This window comes from Leptidea sinapis, chromosome 46 (assembly GCF_905404315.1).
Source record: "Leptidea sinapis chromosome 46, ilLepSina1.1, whole genome shotgun sequence".
Lineage (NCBI taxonomy): Eukaryota > Metazoa > Arthropoda > Insecta > Lepidoptera > Pieridae > Leptidea > Leptidea sinapis.
The window spans coordinates 4,515,538-4,539,767 of NC_066310.1; the positions used below are offsets into that span (position 1 = coordinate 4,515,538).

At 34.6% G+C, this 24,230-nt stretch overlaps 1 protein-coding gene and 1 long non-coding RNA gene across 3 annotated transcripts in view; one reads left to right on the forward strand and one right to left on the reverse strand.

Annotated features, from left to right (window-relative positions):
* LOC126977939 (probable beta-hexosaminidase fdl) overlaps positions 1-24,230 on the reverse strand; it is a 174,348-nt gene that overhangs the window by 17,308 nt on the left and 132,810 nt on the right. The gene's annotated exons all lie outside the window — the stretch shown is intronic.
* LOC126978037 (uncharacterized) overlaps positions 18,940-24,230 on the forward strand; it is an 80,269-nt gene continuing 74,978 nt past the window's right edge. Inside the window, exon 1 of the long non-coding RNA XR_007732463.1 lies at positions 18,940-19,084. This is a non-coding gene — a long non-coding RNA (uncharacterized LOC126978037). The remainder of the gene's footprint in view (positions 19,085-24,230) is intronic.

Here is a 24,230-nt window from a genome sequence, read left to right on the forward strand (position 1 = left end):
AGCTTTTAGAGGACAATTTGGCCTGCTCTTCCAAGTGACCACAAAACTGAACGCCGCTCGATATATCGACGCTGAGTATGCCAATACAGGCTGACATCACAAAGGACTCGGAAGAAATTTGAGAAGCTTTAGATATTACAAGAATGAATATTGTATTAACATAAATTAAATCTTATCAGGAATATTTTAATATATTGTGAAGCGGCAGGAACCACAATCTTGTACACAGACGAGACAGGGCGGTCTCGTGAACGACTCAACAATGCACTCAAAGTAAATTCTTGCAGCGACTATTCTGTCCTTGTGCATAATTTACATTATAAAGAGCATGTAACATGTAACCAAGATTAATACTAGTAGCCCACCCGGCTTTGCCCAGCTTATAGAAAACCTTTAGAACTCGAAAAAACTTTTTGCCTCCCTTTATTGACGAACTATTAACAGCCAGACTCCCAATTAAAAGGTCATCAAAAAATGTCCGAGCTGCGTTGTATATACATATACAGTAATTTATATGGATTACATTAAAAATTCATTCAAATTAACACCGTATTTCGGTGCAGTAATGTTCAAGCTCTATTGTATACGCTCATTAGAAGGAACACTACGAAACGCGCGAGACTGGCGCGAACACGAGTCAAGAACGTTTTAGCAGTTGAAATGTGTAGTAAAATGTTTAAAACCGTCAAGTTAGTTACACAAACTTGTTGATTTAATTGAGCACTTGTCTGAAATACGACACTCCATCATTTTTAAATTTGGAAATACTGTTATTCGGACAGTTTTTCAATTGACACTTTGTCATTGCGTGGCATTGTATTCAAAGCGCAGTCAAAACACGACTGAACGAAAGCTCTGCCTAATAGACGCGTAGACAGAGTTTTGCTTCAGACAATTTTTGTGCGTCGTTGTGAGTCTACTGAAGTTGTTTCTTGTATGTCAACGCCTCCTTTATTTTTTTATTTTTATAGAAATCTGAGTTATACTTGGCATATTAGATAAAATAATACGCAAATTTCTATATTCTATTTGATTTGATTCTGATTGATAAGACTATCATTTCGGGGAAGTGTACCAAGAACACTGGCAGCATTTCCCCGTTGGACAGCTAGGCTGATCTATTGACCGAAATAGCTGGAAGCTTGGTTGATAGCTTGGGTTTACAGTAGCCTTATTGAGACGCGTAGATAGTACTTTGTACATTATCTGCGCCCTTGGGCCCCACGTGCCAAGTGTCTCGACACTAAAAAGTCTTTTAAATTTAATATTATATTTCCCATACTCGTTGACTTAGCGTAATCGATCATATGTTTACAAAAATTGATTTCAAAAGAAAATACTTACAAATACCACGAGTTTGCAATTAATAGGATCCATTCAATTGTACTCTTTAATAGAATACCAGATGCATAGTGACCTCCGACATTACAGTAACCTTTCCTTGGAGTACAACAAAAGAGTGTCGAAGAAAGTTACTTCGAACAAAACAAAGAAGTATATTTGTACTAAGTTGCACTCTTTGTGGGAATATAACTAGGTTCGAGAAAGAACGCTTGTATTCAAGACTTTACAATGATCTCAAAAGCGATGCATATGTCGGCTTTGAAAGGGCCAATACACAATACCTTACAACCAAATTGCAACACTTTCTACTGTTCAAAATATTTACCATCTTCTTTTGTTGTACCCTTTGGCTTATGGAAGACGAGAACACCCACAGTCTCTTGCAACACCAGAGGAATATACAGGGTGTCCCAAAACTCAACGATAACCTGATACCGGGCGAGAGGCCAAGGTATACCAGTTATGAAAAAAATCTATGTCACTTAGTCAAGCGATGATAGACATTTTTCGAAAATATTAAAAATTTGACACCCTTTGTCGCATTTTTAGGTACTGTGATCGCAATTTTCACAATTTTACAGTGATTTTTTTAATAATGTTATCTCAAATAACAGTGCTATTAATGGTAACCACAAATGAAAGTAATAATCATTGTTAACTAAGTAAAATAAATTAAATTTTGACGAGTTATGGTTTATAAAATTTATGTCAGTCAACTTTGACACTCTCGTTGGAAAAAAATGTACTACACTACCTATGGCAAGTTTTTTTAAAAGATGGCCCATTAAGTCTAGATTTCAAAATAGTACTTTGGCCTCTCGCCCGGTACCAGGTTATCGTTGAGTTTTGAGACACCCTGTATATAATAAGGAATAAATATAATTTAAATTTTGGCACAGTAACACGTTTCCTAGTTAAGTAGCCTTGATTCTTTTCCTAATATTGTTTAGACACAGGGAGTTGAGTGCAGGCGCGCTAGCGCAAGCAGGGGCACAATAGATCCTAGGATTTAAATGCATTTTAATCACCAAATCATAATAATAATAACACCAAATGAATCACAGGAGCATAACCGGCCTTTTAGAATGGCGCATGTGATTTTTTTGATCTCTCATCGTCCCGGAAACACCGCACAAGGAAGCTCATTCCACAGCTTTGTAGTACGTGGAAGAAAGCTCCTTGAAAACCCCACTGTAGGAACGCCACACATCCAGATGGTGATGATGATATCCTAATTTGTAGCGCGTCGTTCGGGTCAGGAATCAGGTGAATTCTCTTTCGAACACTTCCCGCAATAAATACGATAGAAAACAGGCAATGAAGCGGCGTTTCTGAGCAACACCAGAGATTTGGGTGCGCAAGACCATTATAGTAATGTAAGAATTATAAGGATACCAGCGGACCCGACAGACGTTGTCCTGTACACACGTGTATAATATGAAAAATCGGTCCAGAACGCGTCGGAGCGCTGCTAAATTCAAAGTGCTATTAAATCTGTAATATCTTCGAAAATATTAATTTAAATCATATGCTGTAAAGGGCCATATAGATCAATATTAAATCAACTATGTATTCAAGGTATTTAATTAGATAAGGATTAATGCTGTATTGCTTAAAATCGCTTCGAAAATTAGCCATTATTTGTCGTAAAAAGTAAATGACAAAAAAATGTTATTGAGGGATATCCATAAGAGATAGACATATACCATAGTGGAGTTTTCTGTAGACCTTTTCAATGTGTACAATACTTAGTACATTATTTTGATAAATCTCGTAGGGTTCAGCCTGCGTTTGCAATGCAAGCGGAAAAAATCTAATTATGTATGACATCACATTAGAAACCTCAAAAATAACAGTTTTTCTCCACTATTTAATGGATGTTATAATACATATAAACCTTCCTCTTCAATCACTATATCTATTAAAAAAAACACCTCAAAATCCGTTGCGTACTTTTAAAGATTTAAGCACACATAGGGATATAGGGACAAAGAAAGCGACTTTGTTTTATACTATGTAGTGATTCCTTAATGTTAGATCAAACGAATTCTAAAGGAATTCATATATAAAAATAAACAACCTATGAAAAATACAACTTCGTATTCAGAATTAGGAATAGTTTTCATCATAGCCCTACATAATTAAAAAGTTACACTCATTAAGCTTCAGATATCAAAAGATGATTCTAGCCAACGTTGAATCCCCAACATTAATGAGTGTCCAAACGCAGGAACATTGAAACGTAACCCTTCGCTGGTCATTAGTGCCTGCAGACTTATGTATACTAAGAGTCATATTTGTTTGCGCAAAATAAGGAGAGCTGACAATTTTGACATGAAATTCTCTGCAACAATTCTGTTGTGTCGTTGTCAAAAGTATTTTGTAAAACAATTGTAAATTAATCATAAATTTTTAAATATTTATTAAACAAGTATTTATTACATACTAGTTGACCCGACAGACGTTGTTCTGTATATAATAAATAAAATACTGTTTTTTATGAATTTGTCAATAATATATCATAACATCAAGAATTATTTCGTAAAACATGCTCCCTGTTGTCGTAATGAAATTGTTTCACAGCAGAACTGTCAAACCGTGCGTCAATAAATTCTCTCTTAGAAAATATGTTCATACAAAACAAATATCGGACGACGGGGGACACATCAAAGGAAAAACAAAATTGTTGCTTTTATTTAATTCCGAACACTTTCATATTAATTCACCTTTTAAACTTCCCTGGACTTCCACATATAATTCAAGACCAAAATTAGCCAAATCGGTTCAGCCGTTCTTGAGTTTTAGCGAGACTAACGTATTCATTTTTATATATATAGATTATACCAGATGATTATGCAATAGAACAATATGCAGAAAAATTGCTAAATTTGGTATTTTTATTCAAATTCTTTGTCATCAAAGACATCTTAAGTTACAGTAGGTTTCCAGGCAGGGAGAGCAACAAGAGCAGTGAAGGCAGATGCTGATGTAGATCGTAAGGAAGCCCCAAGAACCTACAACTGAGCAGGCCTGTCTCACTCCCTATCTGGGTATCGAAATCGTAAGTACGTGCGGCGGCCTCTACACAGTAGGCCAACCAGTAGGGTCTCACGAGCGAGCAATGACGTACGCGCCAGCTATGTTTTCACCTACTTCATCGATCCGACTTAAATTTTAAAAATGGAATAAAATAAATAAAAGAAGCATATTAAAGGTCATTGCGATCCAAATTTAAATTTTTTAAGCGTCCTTAAGACGCTGAAACAATCTTATTAAAAGTGATTATTATTATAATGTAATTACAATTCATGATAGATATCTATGTATTTCCTATACTAAGTAGGTTGACCATGTTCTGGTCTTCCAACGCATATATTACGATCTGCAACTAATGTAGGTTTACAAAGAAATAATATTGGTTTAAGATTACAATTAGGTAAAGAAGTCAACCCTAATGTCGTCAGAAGAGGTAGGAGTCACGCGATAGAAAGAGAGGATACTACTAGGTGAATTAAAAATGTAGGCAAGTAGCGCTGTGCGATCTGCATTACACCTTATTGTATGACAGCAAGAGTAGCTTTTTCTTTAATTGATTTTTCAGAGTAAGACTTCCGTACTCGTTCTATTGTATATTCTTTGAACTATGTCACAAGTCTGGGCTCTCGGCACCCTCACAACACACACCATTAAACAAGCACCTCACAATAGGCGTAACGGACAGTCCTGCGTACAGAGAATGTCTGGTCGATAACGAAACGGTCACTCATGCAATCCTGGAATGTAAAGGAATGGCTAATCAACGGTCAGAAACCCTTGATTGTTAAAAGGCGTTTTTGTGGGAAAGGTTACTATAGCATAAACGATTTTCTTAATGACACCACAGACTGGGAATGAAGCAAACACCCTCGGACTCTTAAATTATAAATGTTTATTGTAGGATATTACATTGTAATCCATATTAATAAAAAAAAAGCCGGCTGAGTTTCTTCTCAGGTCTGAGGCAGTCTATTTTGAATGGGTGGTACTTTTTGACGTTCAATAAGTGATTTTGAATTAAAATAATTGAATTTGAATTTGAAGGATTTGGACTGGTAACTGGCCAACTCTGGACGCAAAAAGGCCTTCACTAAGTGGTCTAATTGCGGAAACAGGAGGATTATAAGTTTGTGTCAGGAATTCAGGCTCTGTTAGGAGTTACTCACTCTGCCACAAACTTGAAAGCAAGGAAGGTCATCTCGCTGTTATTGCTAAAAACACCGACTTGGAAATATTACCGTCAAGTTCGTTACTTCGAAATAATAATAATAATAATATTGACACACTTTATACACAAATTTTCAAGTTAAGCATATATAGCCTGTGTTATGGGTTACAAGACAATGATATATTTAATACAATATACTTACTTAAACATACATAAATACATATAAACATACATAAATACATTTAAACATCCATGTACTCGGAAACAAACATCTATATTCATCATATAAATGCTTGTACCTACCGAGATTCGAACCCGGGACCTCTAGCTTAGTAGGTAGGATCGCTAACCACTCGGCTATACAGGTTGAAATAAAACTAAGAAATGGGTAACTTTTTAGCAAATAAACTGAAATGACTTCCTAATACTTATGGCGGAGTTTAGGAACTTAGTTATATTTTTTATAAATTAATTTGAATGATTGACATTCAATTGCGTATGCGTTAGTTAGCTAGGGGTTTCATATTCAAAATACTAAGTAGCTAATGCCAAGCATGGCTGACTGTTTACGACTTGTCAAACAAAATTGGTTACAGTAACCAGTGGGAGGCTCCTTTGCACAGGATGCCGGCTAGATTATGGGTACCAACAACGGCGCCTATTTCTACCGTGGAGCAGTAATGTGTAAGCAATACTATGTTTTGGTCTGAAGGACGCTGTAGTTAGTGAAATTACTGGGCAAATGAGACTTAACATCTTATGTCTCAAGGTGACGAGCGCAGTTGTAGTGCCGCTCAGAATTTTTGGGGTTTTTCAAGAATCCTGAGCGGTACTGTATTGTAATGGGCATGGCGTATCAATTACCATCAGCTGGACGTCCTGCACGTCTCGTGCCTTATTTTCATAAAAAAAGATAACTTTCCTTTTCTATCTTGCTGTATATCCGTTGGAGAGTTTCTTCTCTCTTGCACGCATTGTCGTCTATACAATAGTATATTGTAAGTCTATGCATAAAACTAATTTAAAAGTAATTTCATTAGATGCCGGAGACTTGCTCGTACGATACTCACAGTTCATGCATACATGACATTTGATGCAATCAGCCTGTGGAAATTGGAATCGAGTTATTACAAACATGACCTTTACATGAATAGAATAGAATCTATCTCCGAATAGACTGACATTGGACAAAATATAACATATTGCGTTTAGCTTATTAAACAATACACAAATAAAATTTGAAAAACAAAATTTTATGAACGATGCGGGATTCGAACCCACGACCTCCGGCGTTGTAAAGTGGATCCTGTAGATGAAGCCACAACCTGAGAGTTGAATAAAGCAAACAGAATTTTATAACGAGGCGGTACTCGAACGGTTAGCTCAGTTGGTTAGAACACCGGCACGGAATGCCGGATCGAATCCCGCATCGTTCATGAAATTTTGATTTTCAAATTTTATTTGTGTATTAATCCTAGAAGTTAGTTAAAACATAACATATTGTTTATTAAACAATCATGAACCATGCAAGAATACTCATGGCAGTCGCTCATATTTTTTACTATTTGAATTTGAATTCAAAATCACTTTATTTATGAAGGTCACGGAAATGACACTTATGAATGTCAAAAAAATATATTTTTTTCTTATTGAATCTACCGCTACTTCGTAAAGGGTTGAGCTAATGAGAAGAAGAAGCAAGAAACTCATTGGCGCTCTTTTAAATCAAGATTTACATTTTCTGTGTTTTACAAATCATTTCAACTATGACGACCCATATAGCCGAATGGTTAGTGACCCTGACTATTAAGCTAGAGGTCCCGGGTTCGAATCCCGGTAGATGCAAATTATATGATGAATATGGATGTTCGTTTCCGAGTCATGGATTTTTATAAGTATTTATATATGTTTAAGTATATTGTATTAAATCTATCGTTGTCTTGCGCCCATAGTACAGGCTATGCCTAGTTTTGGGCAAGATAATTTGTGTAAGAGTGTGTCAATATTATATTATATTAATTACATTATAATATGTAAAGTTATGCAACAATTATGTATGCTACATGTACGGTGATATTTAAGTAGTTTACGATGACGGTTGGCAAACTTTACTTAATTTTAGGTTTACCGTGCCACCCCAAAAATACTGAATGGATTTTGTCCTCTACTTTTAACATAGTATGCATTACTAATGAAGCTTCCCTGCACCACCCAGGACTCTTGAAAAATTGTCCAGCGTTTTTTTGAAGCAAGAGACACACACGAGATGGAAAATGGTGAGGCTACCGCCATGGATATCATCAACACCAGGAACCACCAACTACCTCGAGAGATGCGGTAAGCCGGCCTTAAGGTTGGGAGTATGCTCTATCTTGAAAGGTCCCTAAGTCGTATCGGTTTGAGAAAACTACAGCCGGTAGTTGATTCCACAAAGTAGCTGTGCGAGCAAGAAATTCTTCTTGGCAATATTTTGTCCTGCTAAGTCTGTTTTATTTTCAATCTGAGATTGTAGAGGCCTAGACAATATCCTTAGCTACACCGATGTACGTGTGGGAAACATGGAAAGATTTGGAAACTGAAGCTCGTATTAAATCCATCATTGACGGCGGGCGTCCGAGACGCACAATATCGACAGTAAACGAAATGGTAAAGTTCAAAAAGTGGTAAAGCAAACCATCCTGCCACAGTAGCTAATGAAACAAGATTTCGGGTAACTGGTACTGAGGGTGACTTGACGGTGAAAATAAGTTCCACACAATGGCCTACTATGAAAAAGTATAAAATCAAAAAATCAAAATCAAAACGTTTATTGAACACATAACATTGATTTACAATGGCTTAAGTTCAGTAATGCACTAAATTTCATAATAATAAATAAATAATATCAAACAGATAAAATTAAAATCAAACAAATCAAATAAGTAATATAAATAACATCAAACAATTAAAATCACATAAAACAAATCACACTTTAAGTAGATAAATTCAATTCCAGGCTGCTTTATCATTTAAATAATCTTGGATATTGTAATAGCATTTGCTGCTTAATTTACTTTTTGTGTAGGCTTTGAGTTTATTTATAGACATATTTGCTATATGTTCGGGGAGTTTATTATAGAATCGAACACACTGACACCTAAAGGAATTACTGACTTTATGGAGTCTTGTGGCAGGCATGACAAGTCTACCCCTATTTCTAGTATTAATACTATGTAAGTCAAGTGACTTACATAGTATTAATACTAGTGTCTAAACTAAGTAGTTTTGTGAACTTATTTTTATTCTTTTGTACAAACATCAAATTCTCGTAAATGTATTGTGAGGCCACTGTCATAATACCTATTTCTTTAAACTTATTCTTTAACGAAATTCTACATCCCATGTTATAAATGGCTTTAACGGCTCTCTTCTGCAGCACAAATATCGTATCGATCTCAGCAGCATTACCCCATAAAAGGATACCATAGCTCATAATGCTGTGGAAGTAACTAAAATATACTATTCTGGCCGTATCTATGTCAGTCAGTTCTCTTATCTTCTTAACCGCATATGCTGCAGAGCTTAATCTGTTTGCTAAGGCAGATATATGGTCACCCCACTGAAGCTTCTCATCTAGAGTTATACCCAAGAACACTGTCTTATTTACAAGATCCAACATTTCTCCATTTAATTTAATATGTGTGTTAATCTTTTTTACATTTGGTAATATGAATTTTAAGCATTTCGTTTTCTTACCATTCAAAAGAAGATTGTTTACTTTGAACCATTGTTCTACCTTAGAAATAGCATTATTTACATGTTCAATAGTAGTTGCATGTCGATTAACTTTAAAAAATAGTGATGTATCATCCGCAAACAATACTATATCATGTGTGTTCTTTATAAGATAGGGTAGGTCATTGATATAAACTAAAAACAGAAATGGTCCGAGAATTGAACCCTGCGGGACACCCATTCCTAACACGGAGCCTGAAGACCTTACACTATTAACTTCAACATACTGTATCCTGTTATTCAAATATGAGATTAATAAATTTAATGCACTTCCTCTTATGCCATAGTGTTGCAATTTCCTGATTAGAATTTCATGTTGGACGCAATCAAACGCTTTGGAAAGGTCGCAAAAGATTCCTAAAGAATCTTGTGAATCCTCCCAAGCACTAAAAATATGTTCCATTAATGCAACACCTGCGTCAACAGTTGAACGTCCCCGAGTGAATCCAAATTGTTTATCATGTATAATTTTATTTATGTTAAAATGAGCGCGTAGTTGACACAGTATTAGTTTTTCAAATATTTTACTCAGGGTAGCCAAAACTGAAATAGGCCTATAATTAGAGGGATCTGATGATCTATAGGTGCACAAACCAATTCAGCGTGATCAATTTGAGGTGCTTTGGAAGTGTTGTAACAATCCACTTGTAACCGTTACCATCAAATCAAACAAAATATCTCATAAAGAAAAGATTATCATATCTTACCCCAAATAAAACAATTTCTTTCACCCAGAAAGATTCTTTTCTCTGGCAGAATAAGAAGTAATAGAATATAAGGACTATGGAGCAGGCAACATTTATGCCAAACAAAATAAATTGCTAAACAAGAAAACGAGAAATGTCAAGGAATATGATGTAATATTTGAGATGATAGTAAGTGATACTGCCCAATACAATGCAGTGGATGCAATTCTGAGCGGCGCGGGCTGCTACGATTGTGCTTTGAAATGTTAAGTCTCATTGGCCCAGTAATTCCTCTAGCTGCCCAAAATACAACAGTGCTTGCACATTACTGCTTCACGGCAGAAATAGTCACATCTAACAGTCATCCTTCGCTAAGAAGCCTCCCACTATTCAATTTCCCAAATAATATTATGAATTCTATAAGGCTTAATAAGTAGGACACGAATTTAATATGCGCGCGCAGACACATTGTACTTTCCCTGGAGAATTGACACCTGCAGCCTAGTGCATAATTTAACTATGATGTCATAAAACTTTATAGTAAACACATAGCTAGAATATTTTTACTTAAATTTACTTGTCTATTGGCTAAACGATGCTCAGCTGTATATGGTCTGCTTACAGCGCATAGCAATACAATATTGTATATTTTATTAAAAAAAGAATGCTGGGACAGTCTCTTGCGCCGCTTCTTCTCTTTCAGAGCGATTTGTTTCCGAAGCGGTGGTAGTGTTAGAAATGAGTTCAAAAAGAATTCTAATGCTATTCAATTTTGAGAAAATATACGCCTTTTATGTCTTCATGCCTAGTGCGATACTTCCGCCATGTTACACGCAGACGAGCAGACAGTTTTGCACGTTTGATGGTAAAATAGAGTGTAAAAGACCAAGAGCCGTACTCCTAAACGGTGATCAAATTTCGGAAGCCCTGAAAATCCCCATAAGTGCCACACTCATCAGGCGACGAAGCGAAACCGATGGAGTCAGCTCGTTGACCGTTTGAATATGAGTCACGATCCTCAGCAGTGAGGGAATGACAAATAAGAATTGATTAAAAGCTTGGACACCAAGAAACCGACTCTGAGAGCACTTTCGCACTACGTCCGATGCGAATCCGATCCGCATCCGTGAAATCACGGTCCGAAGTAGGACTCTACGACAAATCTACGACACCTCACCGTATTTTAGTATAAGGGTACGGATCGGATTCGGATCGGACGTAGTGCGATAGTGCTCTTGCGGCATATGTCTGCAATATTTTTCTTGATAAAAAAAACCTTACTATAGTATACTATAGATTTTGTTTCGTTAATCATTGCTCTATTTTTGAAAAAAGAATCAAATGTTGCGTGTACGAAACAGTTTTAATCACTCGTTACATTTGCATTTCACAGAATACCATTCAAATACAATGTTGTCATATCTGATGCTTCAATTTGCGAGTGACGTATAATCCCCAAATACTCTGAGCTTGTAACTTGGCGATACAATTAGACTCGTCGGAACTTCGGCACGAATTAGCTGTTACTGCTTCGATTTGACAGTAACTTGTGCTTTCCTCTCAACTATTATTAACTGTAATATTTTGCTTCATTTAGAGACGATATTGATTATTACTGGTTACAATTTTTTGGTCGTATCATTTACGAACAATTGGGTGTATTATTTTTGAGTTATTACAGAAATCTTATAACTATATTTACAATACTACGACTACATAAAATTAAAACTATCATTACGTGGAAGCTTACCAAGAATACTGGCAGCATTACCGCGTTGGATAGCAAGGCTGATCCGTTGACCGAAATAGCTGCCAGCTTGGGTTTCCAGTAGCCTTATTGAGGCGCGAAGATAGTATTTTGAACATTCTCCGCGCCTCTGGGCCCCACAAAGATGCATGACTCACTGAGACCCACATTGGGTGTTGTATTCAAATCAAACAATTGATTTTTTTATTCATTGATACCAGATTTAATATAAAAAATAAAATGAAAAACTAATTCATTCGGTCAAGTAACAAATTCCTTATAAGAATTTTAATATTTCTGTTTAGACAGTGATAGCCATAACAAACTGTGATGTCTCAGTTTTGCCATAGTAGGTAGCACAGAAGTGCCTTCCCCATAAATTAAATTTCCAATTCCTCATAATTTAAATTTAAATGCTTGTAACTTTTTATTTCTTTATTTGCTTTTATTTTTAGTGTAGATACATCATTATCTACAGTGCCTTGCTAGAAAACCATTGCACGCCCCTGCTTAAAGCATAAGAGTTGAAAAAGCGTGATAGGTAAATACTCTATATTTACAAAAGAATTGGTGCTCGTTAGTCTCGCTATAACTCGAGAACGGCTGGACCGATTTGGCTAATATTGGTCTTGGATTATTTGTGGAAGTCCAGGGAAGGTTTAAAAGGTGAATAAAGTGTTCGGAATTAAATAAAAACAACAATTTTGTTTTTCCTTTGATGTGTCCCCCGTCGTCCGATATTTGTTTTGTATGGACATATTTTCAATGAGAGAATTTATTGACGCACGGTTTGACAGTTCTGCTGTGAAACAATTTCATTACAACAACAGGGAGCATATTTTACGAAATAATTCTTGATGTTATGATATATTCCTGACAAATTCATAAAAACATTATTTTATTTATTATATACAGAACAACGTCTGTCGGGTCAACTAGTAGTAGATTAAATAACTCAGGAATTTCAGAAAAAAAAAATCCAATCTAAAAAAACCGTCAAGTATAGTACCTAAGCACAATTATGTTTTCGATTTAAAATATAATAGCGAACGTAGAACACGAGCAAAATTGTTGGAAGTTTTCAACAATGGAAAGCGTTGTAGTTAAGTTGTAAAGTATTCTGTATTGACCCATTCAAAGCCTACATGTGGACTACTTTTCAGATTGTTACAACTTCTCGAATACCAGCCTTCTTTCTCGAACCTAATTATATCTTCACAAAGGTTTCAATCTGGCACGTGTAGGAACAACTTCTATTTAGAATATCCACTCGAGCAGATACTCTTAAGAGCAGGAAGATTGTTCTTGAAAGTTTCAGATGGGAAGGGCTTCAATTTTTTCTCGGAAAGTAAAAATAATTGTCTTTTGTATACTAAAGAATGCTTCACTTGTCATTTAAATAGACTTTTAGATTTTTTATATATTTTTATTAAAACAAATAAAAAAATACAATATAAATTAAATGTCAGTTTAGTCTTTTGTGGGGCGATGGATCTACTTTCTCAGGTTGTGTCTATTTACAGTATTACACCTGTAGATAGACACAACCTGAGAGTTGAAGAAAGACAATCAAGATTTATGAACGTTACGTCACTCGAACGGTTGGCTCAGTGGAAGAGCCAACCATGCCATGAGTGGAAGAGGTTGCGGTTTCGAGTTCTGCATCGTTCATAAAGTGTAAGCATTACTGTGTTTCGGTCTGAAGGGCCTCGAAGCTAGTGAAATAACTGGGCAAATGAGACTTGACATCCTATGTGTCAAGGTGACGAACGCGGTTGTAGTGCCGCTCAGAATTTTTGGGTTTTTCAATAATCCTGAGGGGCACTGCATTGTAATGGGCAGGTTGTATCAATTACCATCTGCTGAACGTCCTGCTCGTCTCGTCCCTTATTTTCATAAAAAAAACTAAATCTCTCCTCCGATTAAAGAAATATATTCTACCAAACGTAAAATGTTTGAATTTTTCAGTACACAACGGCAATTTCCATACTATAAGCTCTAATATATTACTGACTGACGGAAAACTTTCAAGAACAGTGAGCTAAACTGGATCGTATGATTTTATTTATATTCACCAAATATTGCACACGCACCCTAAGACTGGAGCAATAATAATAAGAATCCCATAAATGTAACAATAAAAATAAATAACGCATCGCGTTAGTATACGCGGGTAGTTCGCAATAATTTCTTTGAGGATATCAAATCGATTCCACTGAATAATATAGAAGGGAGGCCGCGGCGCGCGCCCTAGCGGCTTGCTACGAGTATGATGTTGTTGAGTAGTTTGAGTTTGTGTCCTTAAATATGTAGCCGCGAATGTATTCATAACCCTATCTGTTCTATTTTGTTCAGGATCGATTTGAATGTTTTTTTATGACAATATTACGTGACGAGTAATTGATACGCCCTGCCCATTACAATACAGAGCCACTCAGGATTCTAAAAAAAAACACAAAAACTCTGAGCGGCTACACTACTATTGCGCTCGTCTCCTTGAGACATAAGATGTTAAGTCTCATTTGCTCAGTAATTTCACTAGCTACGGCGCACTTCAGACCGAAACACAGTAATCATTACACATTACTGCTTCACGGCAGAAATATGCGCCGTTGTTGCACCCTTTATCTAGCCGGCATCCTGTGCAAAGGTATATACTGGCCATTTTCTATATTATATTTCTTGTTGAATATTATTTAGAATCCAGATTTTTCGTTATCCATGAATAAATTTTTAATAGTCTACATATCTATCTATAATATGTTGATCTTAATTTCCAACCCCGTACATAAAACGCAAAAAAACTTATCACACGTCGAACGAAACTCCCTGCCCATTACAATATAATGCCGCTCAGGATTCTTGAAAAACTCAAAAATTCTGATCGGCACTATGACTGCGCTCGTCACCTTGAGACATACGATGTTAAGTCTCATTTGCAGAGTAATTTCACTAGAAAAACAGTGATGTTAATACATTACTGCTTCACGGCACAAATAGGCGTAAGGCGGCGACGAGCGCAATTTTAGTGCCACTCAGAAATTTTGGGTTTTTCAAGAATCCTGAGCGGCACTGCATTGCGTCCTGCTCGTCACGTCCCTTATTTTAATAAAAAATATATTTAGGTCTATATTTAAGGCAGTAATAAAGGCTTAATTTTAAATAAACAATTGGTATTGTATCAAATTAAATGTAGGATTATTTCGACACAGTTTCGCACCAATATTTGAGTTACCTATGAACATAATTAAGGATTATTATCTAATAATATAATTAATGGATCCTATTAACAGCGACATTTCTCTGTTTATTCACAATTATTTAACGTACTGTATTTAATCACAAGTTTAATTATTTCCTCAAATTATAATACGCAATTTATTAAAACTGTCACTGAAAATTGTACTTTTGTGCGATTTTTTTTAAATTATCATGTCTATCAGTCGAGGACTATGATCAGATGCATTCCTAGATGGGAGTTAATTCCTTTTTAGGAATATTTCTATATTTAGTCTAAAAGCCAAAGAAACTTTATTGTTTATCTAATTAGGCTAAAACGAAGCTTTTTTGAAACGTCACTATAAATGCTTCTTTAAAATTATTGCTTCTACCATATTATGTTCGGAAAACGTAGAAACTCGTGAGAAGAACATACAAGAAACTCTACGGCCTTTCTTTTCAATTAATAGACTATTTTACAATGGCTGTAATATACATAAGAAATTAGTTTATAGCGTACTGCATCCAATATATGAGTCTTGCGTAAATAGTAATAAATATTTCATAAAAACTAATAAAGAATAAACTGTATAGATTATGGTATATAAGTGGCATCAACTTTTAGAGCTTAAATTCATTGTTTGTCTTAACAATATGTTATATTTTTAAAGTGATAACCCTCACTTCAATGATTAATACACAAATAAAATTTGAAAAACAAAATTTTATGAACGATGCGGGATTCGAACCCACTACCTCCGGCGTTCCGTGCCGGTGCTCTAACCAACTGAGCCAACCGTTTGAGTACCGCCTGAGTGAGTGAGTAGATGAAGCCACAAACTGAGAGTTGAACAAAGCAAACAGAATTTTATAACAAGGCGGTACTCGAACGGTTGGCTCAGTTGGTTAGAGCACAGGCACGGAAGGCCGGAGGTCGTGGGTTCGAATCCCGCATCGTTCATAAAATTTTGTTTTTCAAATTTTATTTGTTCATTGTTTGTGTAAGGATGCTTCGTGAACATGATGGTCGTGTCCCAGTCTCAACTATATAATTAACTACAAGCATTATTAGCGGACCAAACCTTAAAAATAACTCTTTTAGAAATAAAATTAAGAAATTTTTAATGACGAAGAAATATAATTCAGTTAAAGAGTATTTAACAGACATGAATCTATTGTCATTAGAATAAGTTAATTTATATATTTTAAGTTGACATTTTTAGTAAACAATTTTTATTTTTACATTTTATTAATATTATGATAGACCGTACACTTTTATGAATAATGTGGTTTTTATGTTGTATGTTTTCAATGTAAACTTAGAGTAAAATATTATTTTTGCATGCCTACCCGGCAGATTGTTAGCACCTATGATTATAATGTAACACCAATGTACCCACTTAATCTATGCAAATAAATGACTTGAATAACTTGAATATCTGAGCTGGTTGCCTCTGGAACCGTCAATTTCTATTGGTGGGAGTATTTTTTTGCAGGATGCCGGTGATAACATTTTGTCAGACTTGTCGAGGAATAAAACCGACCACCCATTCCTTCTTACAAACAAATTTGTTATGTATATAACAACCATTGTAAAATACTCTATTTGATTGAAAATAATGGCCGTTGAGTTTCATAAATGTGTAAAATATTCATCACTCCCTCACACACCTAAGAAAACCACACACAGCACACATGTAACTAACTTCACAATCACTATATACATATCTCTAACACTCACCCACACACTTTACCCAAAACTAAACACATCTATACATATAAATAAAATTGGAGTGTCAGTTTGTAATATTGAATTAACCATTTTTTACTAAATGTATTTCAATATAATATACACCAAAATAACATTTTTTACAATTTTTGTCTGTCTGTCTGTTTGTTCCGGCTAATCTCTGAAATGCCTGGACCAATTTTGACGGGACTTTTACTGGCAGGTAGCTGATGTAATAAGGAGTAACTTAGGCTACGTTTATTTTAGAAAAATTCTCGTATTTTAGAAAAATCAATTAATGTTGCAATGTCCAAGAAACGGTTTAACTCTTAAAATAATTTATATGGCAAAACAACGTTTGCCGGGTCAGCAGCTAGTATTATAATAATAATGTATACATTTCAAATCACATATCCTGTACTATTTTTTAATGTCTTGTTTTCAATTACCGTACTCTGTTTACTATTAAGATCTTTGTGCATGGAACATCATTCCTTATTGTATTCGGAGAAGGTCGTTTTAAGCTGCACTGCAGTTTATACTTTAGCAGCTATCATCGCTTTTACTTGTTTGTATTAGCTTTGTACGAACATTTGGTAAATTCAGTAGTTATTACTGTTAGTAATTAGCTGTCAATAATCTGAAGCTGTCCCAATATACCCAATAAGTCATTCTTATCGCCTTATATTGGGACGCGTGAATTGTAATTTCCATACAAACTTCTGTCGCTGGTAAGCTATACGTCGTCCCATTCACAGACAGCGTGTACGGATAAGGTGAGTTACCGTCGATAAGTTTATTGGGACATAAAAGTCAACGATAGTTACGATTTTTATCTCAAGTAAGAGACAGACTGAGTATTGGGAACGGCCGTAAATATAGTTTCTTTGACTTTGACTCAATTTTGACTTTACTTTTGAGTCGTTTATTACAAATTAACACCAAAATAAAGAATAGTTTACAACCAAACTAAATTTCACTTAAATTGTTATTTCGACCAAACACATTTAGTGAGCACTAAGACAACTTAATATCATTTCGCATTCTCCTACTGTGATATTTCATTGCTACAACAACGAAATAAAATTTAAAATAAGAATTCCTCCTGTTTTTGCAGACAGTAAAATAATACAACATTTTATATTGTGACCGCTTAAAACGTTCTACACATAGAAATCTTAATAAAAAATGTTATATTCCTTGCCGGATAACTGTCGCCAATACGTACGAACATACCGACATTATTTTACTACGTACTTTGAGGGAAATGTGCAGTACTAGTGTGCAAAATGAAGGCAATACGAATAAATTCAAAATCTCATAGTAAAACATGGTTGCCATGTATTTTATTATTAATTAAAAAAATACTGACTTGCACGCTGTGGGAGAGTTTTCACATTTAGATATTGTAAAACACCATATTAATTGTGGGTTGCCACGTGCGCCGTTCAATACTAAATCACTTCTTTCCGCTGGTGACGTGTTTAACGCATCTGTCACTTCTAAGCAAATACTTATTTAGACTTCTCAATAATAAATACGGCGTCTGGAGGTCAAGAAGAGAAGAGATGCTAATTGACAGCAGTAACGCAAGACTATTGAAAATTAAAAAAAAAAACGATAAAGATTGAAGTGATGATATGTCGATACACGAAATCATATGGTTTTTGGAAAACTTGATGTCACCTTGAGTGATAAAGAATGCCTAAATCTTACAAGGATAACTTACAAAATTTTTGAAAAATAAATACATAGAAAATTCCTTTTAACGGACTTTGCAACACTTACAAATATAGGTCGATCGATTATGGTTATTTTACATACAATAATAAAAATAAGAATTTTATTAAGAAATAGACATTTTAACTGTTACCTCAAAGTTTTGATACCTATAATCTAGCGGGCATCCGGTGCAACAGAGCCTCCCATTGGTATGGAAGAAAGAAAACTAAATAAAAATAGAAAACTAAATAATATTGTCCTAGTATGTCAAACCGAACATAACTTGACTTTATCAAGTATTTGTAATGACTAGATAATCAGTAATATGTACTGTGTTCATGACCAGCTGTTCTTATCAATCTAGAATCTAGATAATCGAATTACACGTTAACTTTGACCAATAGCCGCACTCCGTTTCTACTTTAGCAACCTTGATTCCAATTAGGGGCGGGTTGGAACTTGGAACTGTACGAGCGTGGAACAAATCATTCCCAGTTCGAAAGCAGAGGGTGTATGTCGCGCGCGTTCAACCCTCAACGTCAAAACTTTCCCGCGTAAAAACTGACAAGTGACATAGTTTTATCTGTCAAACATTTAAAGAGTTTTTAATCAAGGATACTACTTAGTCTGCACGTAAAATGCTGGCTGAAAAATAAATGGTAATTGAACGAGTTTTTAATCAACTTGGGTGTTTTACGAAAAATAAATTCAGTAATTATTGTTAAATTCAGGTTTTTTAAAAACACCACGTCTGAAGATAAATTCACTTCCCAATACTTGAATCAAATAGATAATTAATATTTATAGATTGTGTTTTAATAGAAAATTACGTGTTCATGTAAGTTAAATGACAATTATTAATTCGTGTACTTAAAAAACTAAATTATAGATAATATTGGCAATTTTGTATTGGTTTTTTCATGACACACTGAAATTATTTGCCTTCAAATCGATAGGTTGTATTTTCGAGCATATTTCATGCTTTGTTTTGTATTAAGACGGCAAGTTTAAATTAAATTATTAAAGTAATTAACAGTTGTGTAGATACTCAATTTTGATTTAAAAATATCAATTTAGAAAACGTTTAGTCTTAATTATGTCTTTACTGTCATGATAAATCGAAACAGGTACAATACAGAGTTCTTATAACAAATGAGGTTTTCATATAAATAATGTAGAGACGGTTATGCTTGTATGAAATAAATAGTAGTAATAAACTTAAAAACTCGCTTTTTATAAAAAAGCGAACTAAAAAATAGATTATTTTCCCTACTTTTTAGTTTGGTTTATATAAAAGAAATTTTAAACTATTATTTGCATTGTTGCATTAAAAAATTCCCTTCTGTATTTGAAAATTTCTTAATATTAGATAAATCGGTTAAAGATAATGGTTGAAATTTAAAATTAACATCATTTCCTACCTTATAGACGATAAATGAAAATTATATAATTTAACAAAAATCCTATTTAGCAAATTTAAAAAAGGGAATAATTTTATCGAATGTAATGTCATCGGTCGTCGATAAATCTACGCAGTTTGAACTGGCCTTTTAAAAGTGGGTTAATCGCGTCCAAATGAGTAGGTTGCAAACAAACATACAGACAGGTGAAGCTAATAAAAAACGTGTAAAAAAGGCTATTTGGATATACAAAGTACTTACCCGTGTGTCTTCGTGAGTAATATAAGGAGTGTGCGAGAGCTATACCGATAGAACGGCGACTGAGCTACTATGACTTTGAAACTCAACCGAGACTTCTTTAAAAGTGAAATTCACATGTTACTATTTACATATCAAAATATAGTATTATCAATGATTAACGCGAGTGTTACACATTTAAATAAGACACTTAATTTTACAATACATTTTTGCGTAAAAGTTACATTTTTATTTCAGTTAACCCGACGTTTCAAGACCATTCGAGATCTCATTTTCAGGGGGATAGTCCCCCTGTTACTTTTACGCGTTTTAATCCTTTAAAAGTGTTTTTTTTTTAATAATAAAATATAATTAACCGCGTTTTAATATATATTTTTCACATATCGTTAATGTAGTGTTTATATAACCATTTCATAATTACTTCACACATTTTATCACCTAAATATTCAACTAAGTACTTGTAAATAACTTCAAAATATTAAAGATTCACTTAAAACGTTTTGACACTTATCTAATCTGATAATTCAAAATTAATTTAAATCTGTGTGATTTTTTATTAATAATCATTTATATTTAACAGTTTTTTTTTCCAAACGTCAAAAATAATTCTACAGAATTAATGATCTCTTTTTTTAGTTTAATTTAGAACGTAACAAGCGCAAATGTTTAGTCGTTACATTTAAAAAAAACCATGAATTTATAGAAAAAAAAAATCTAAAGGAATCAATTTTGTGAAAATAAATTATGGTTAGAAATTTAATTTGTTTATTAAAATTTAATTCGACGCTTTACAATGAATGTTTCACACTGGAAAAATATTTTTCCTTTTTTAGTTCCGCTTCCGCTGTAAGAACACAGCGATTCAAAAATGAATACATTTCTTTAGGTCTTCTATAAAACATTTTGCGCAACTTAAATTTAAGTAACATTAATTAAATCGGATAACGTGTAAAAATAAATTAATTAAAAATGTATCAGGCTCACACTTCACGATAACACAGATTTTTAATCCACATAAAAGCTTTTAAGCGACGTAAGTACTAACTTACTTCCAATTTTAACTGCTTAAATTGATGACTATTTTTGTACACAGCGATAAGGTACAAATTTTATTGAAAGTTCTATCGAATATCGATTATAATGGTTCCGCATTGAAAGGATATAAATAGAACCTCACTTGTCCTTGATTGTCCTTGAACTATGATATCTTAATATATATAAATTACGTGACACGTTGTTTGTCCGCGATGGACTCCTAAAATAATTAACGGATTTTAATGGGGATTACTTCATAGAGCGCAGTTTGGCCCAACTTGAGAGATAGGATAGTTTTTATTTCGATTTGGGACCCATAATTATTTTTTATTTTTCAATATTTGTTTTGTATGAACATATTTTCTATAATTTATTGACGCACGGTTTGACAGTTCTGCTGTGAAACAATTTCAATACAACAACAGGGAGCATATTTTACGAAATAATTCTTGATGTTTGGAAATATTATTGGCGAATTCCTATAAAACAGTATTTTTTTTATTATCTACAGAACAACGTCTGTCGGTTCAGTTAGTTATATATAATGAATGAAATTATAATAAAATTAAAATGGATATAGTCTGTTATCCTTAAGAGATAGACATATACCATCGCGGACTTTAATGTAGATCTATATAAGATATACAATTCCACCATATATTATTTTGTTATATCTCAAAGGGTTTTCGTTGAAAGCTCCCAAACGGCTTATTTTTTCCAACACCTCCAAAATATACATAAACTAAAACCTTCCCCAAAACCACGCTATCCTAAAATCGGTGCAGTAGTTTATGAGTTAATCGCGAACTGACAGACAGACAGACGCGGCGGAGGACTTTGTTTTATAATGTGTAGTGATGAATACTTCTCCTACAGAAAAAATCACCACCGATGCAATAAGTGACACTAAACTAGTATCAAGTTGTATAGTTAAAATACCGACTCCAGTCAGTTTCGGTGGCCCGTGACAATGCAGGCTGTACAGCACGCGACATAATGCACTAGTTTTGCGATCGAGCTCTCCTTGGTATTAAAACGGTTAATGGATCTGTTACAACATGAAAAAGGTAGCGAGGAGATATCCGGAAAATGACGGGCGTGAAAACTCGCAACAATATAAACATATTATATATAAATATATTCTATATATCACCCCCAAACTAGACGATTCCGAGACGCAAAATATAAATACAATAATATAATGTATCTACAATTATTACTCTTATATAAGTTTAGTTTTATTATGAGAATTTTATTTAAACTGAGTGTTTACCAAAGTAACACCATTTTGGCTGAATGTTAAAAAACGCAATCCAAATTCAACCGTATTTATCAATAAATAGTTGTTTTTAAATTTATACTCTGCCTTATATTTTGGTCCTTCGAGCCGGACCAAAAAACTAAATTGCATCAATTAATTCCCTCAATAATAAGTACAACAAAAAATAACATTTATATGTCAGCTAAAAACAAAAAATGAGGCTCACTTGATGAAGAATGAGACGAGAACGAACTGTTAATGACTTGTATCATCTCTTAGATATGAAATTCTTATCCATAGTGATTACTCATACTAACATAAACACCTAGACATGGATAAAATTTGAGCGGGTATTGAACACACAACCTATTTTGAGAGGCTTTCGACCAAAAAGCCAGTCCTTCGATTTAAATTAAATGGAAACAGTGCAATACGAAATAAATTGTAATTACTGTTGTAACAAGCTCTGATATATATTACTAATTAGTTACTTCATCTCATTTAATTACTTCGTTACACGAAAGCTATTTTTCTTCATGAAAAATCCGATATGGGATGCTCAATAGCGAACATTTAGCTTACTGCTAACAAGTTTAAATCAAACCAAAACGTGAAGAAGGGTTCAACAGTCTCTAAAGAAAGAGTTTAAATACTTGGGTGTGTGGATTTATAACGAAAAACTTTGAATGCTCTTTTTTAATGGAATAGGAGGAAAACGAGCGTACGGTTCACCTGGTGTTAAGTGATCACCGCCACCCACATTCTCTTGCAACACCAGACGAATCACAAGAGCGTTGCCGGCCTTTAAGGAAGGTGTACGCGCTCTTCAGTATAGACTTGGAATATTCTAGCGTATATACTATTGACCGCCCGATAATAGGTGCCCATTTCTTATTGGACAATGTGTGCTTTAGCTACTAGTATAGTACACAGAATACTATGGAGCAAATATTTACATTATAAAGCAAATATTACAGTAAATCCTACTGAGAATTTTTTTTGGTGTTAATTGAACACCGCTGCCCACATTCTCTTGTAACACCAGAGCAATCAGAGGAGTATTGCCGGCCCTTAAGGAAGGTGTCGCGCTTTTTTTGAAGGTACCCATGTCGTATCGTTCCGGAAACACCGCACAAGGAAGTTCATTCCACAGCTTTGTAGTACGTGGAAGAAAGCTCCTTGAATACCGCACTGTGGAGGACCGCCATACATCCAAATGGTGGGAATGATATGCTAACTTGTGAATGACTTAAATACTCCACAAAGCTAAATAGGTAAGCTTCTTCTTATTTTGCTTGCCATTAGGAAACTGTAATAATATCACGGCAAAGATATAAAAAAATATCTTAGATAATTTATTCGTCTAGACTCCATAGACTCCATAGCACCAGTGGGAGGCTCCTTTGCACAGGAAGCCGGCTAGATTATGGGTACCACAACGGCGCCTATTTCTACCTCAGAAGCAGTAATGTGTAAACATTATTGTGTTTCGGTCTGAAGGGCGGCGTAGCTGGTGAAATTACTGGGCAAATGAGACTTAACATCTTATTATGTCTCAAGGTGACGAGTGCAATTGTAGTGCCGCTCAGAATTTTTGGGTTTTTCAAGAATCCTGGGCGGCACTGCATTGTAATGGGCATGGCATATCAATAACCATCAGCTGAACATCCTGCTCGTCTCGTCCCTTATTTTCATAGAAAAAAGATAGACTATGACAGCTGTGAAAACCTCTAAAAAAATAGACTTACTAACCCTAACTAACATACAGTGTCATGCAAATCACGAGTGTAACACGTAGCTTCACGCACACTAAACTAAAATTCCTGGCCTGTTTTAATCGGTTGTGGAATA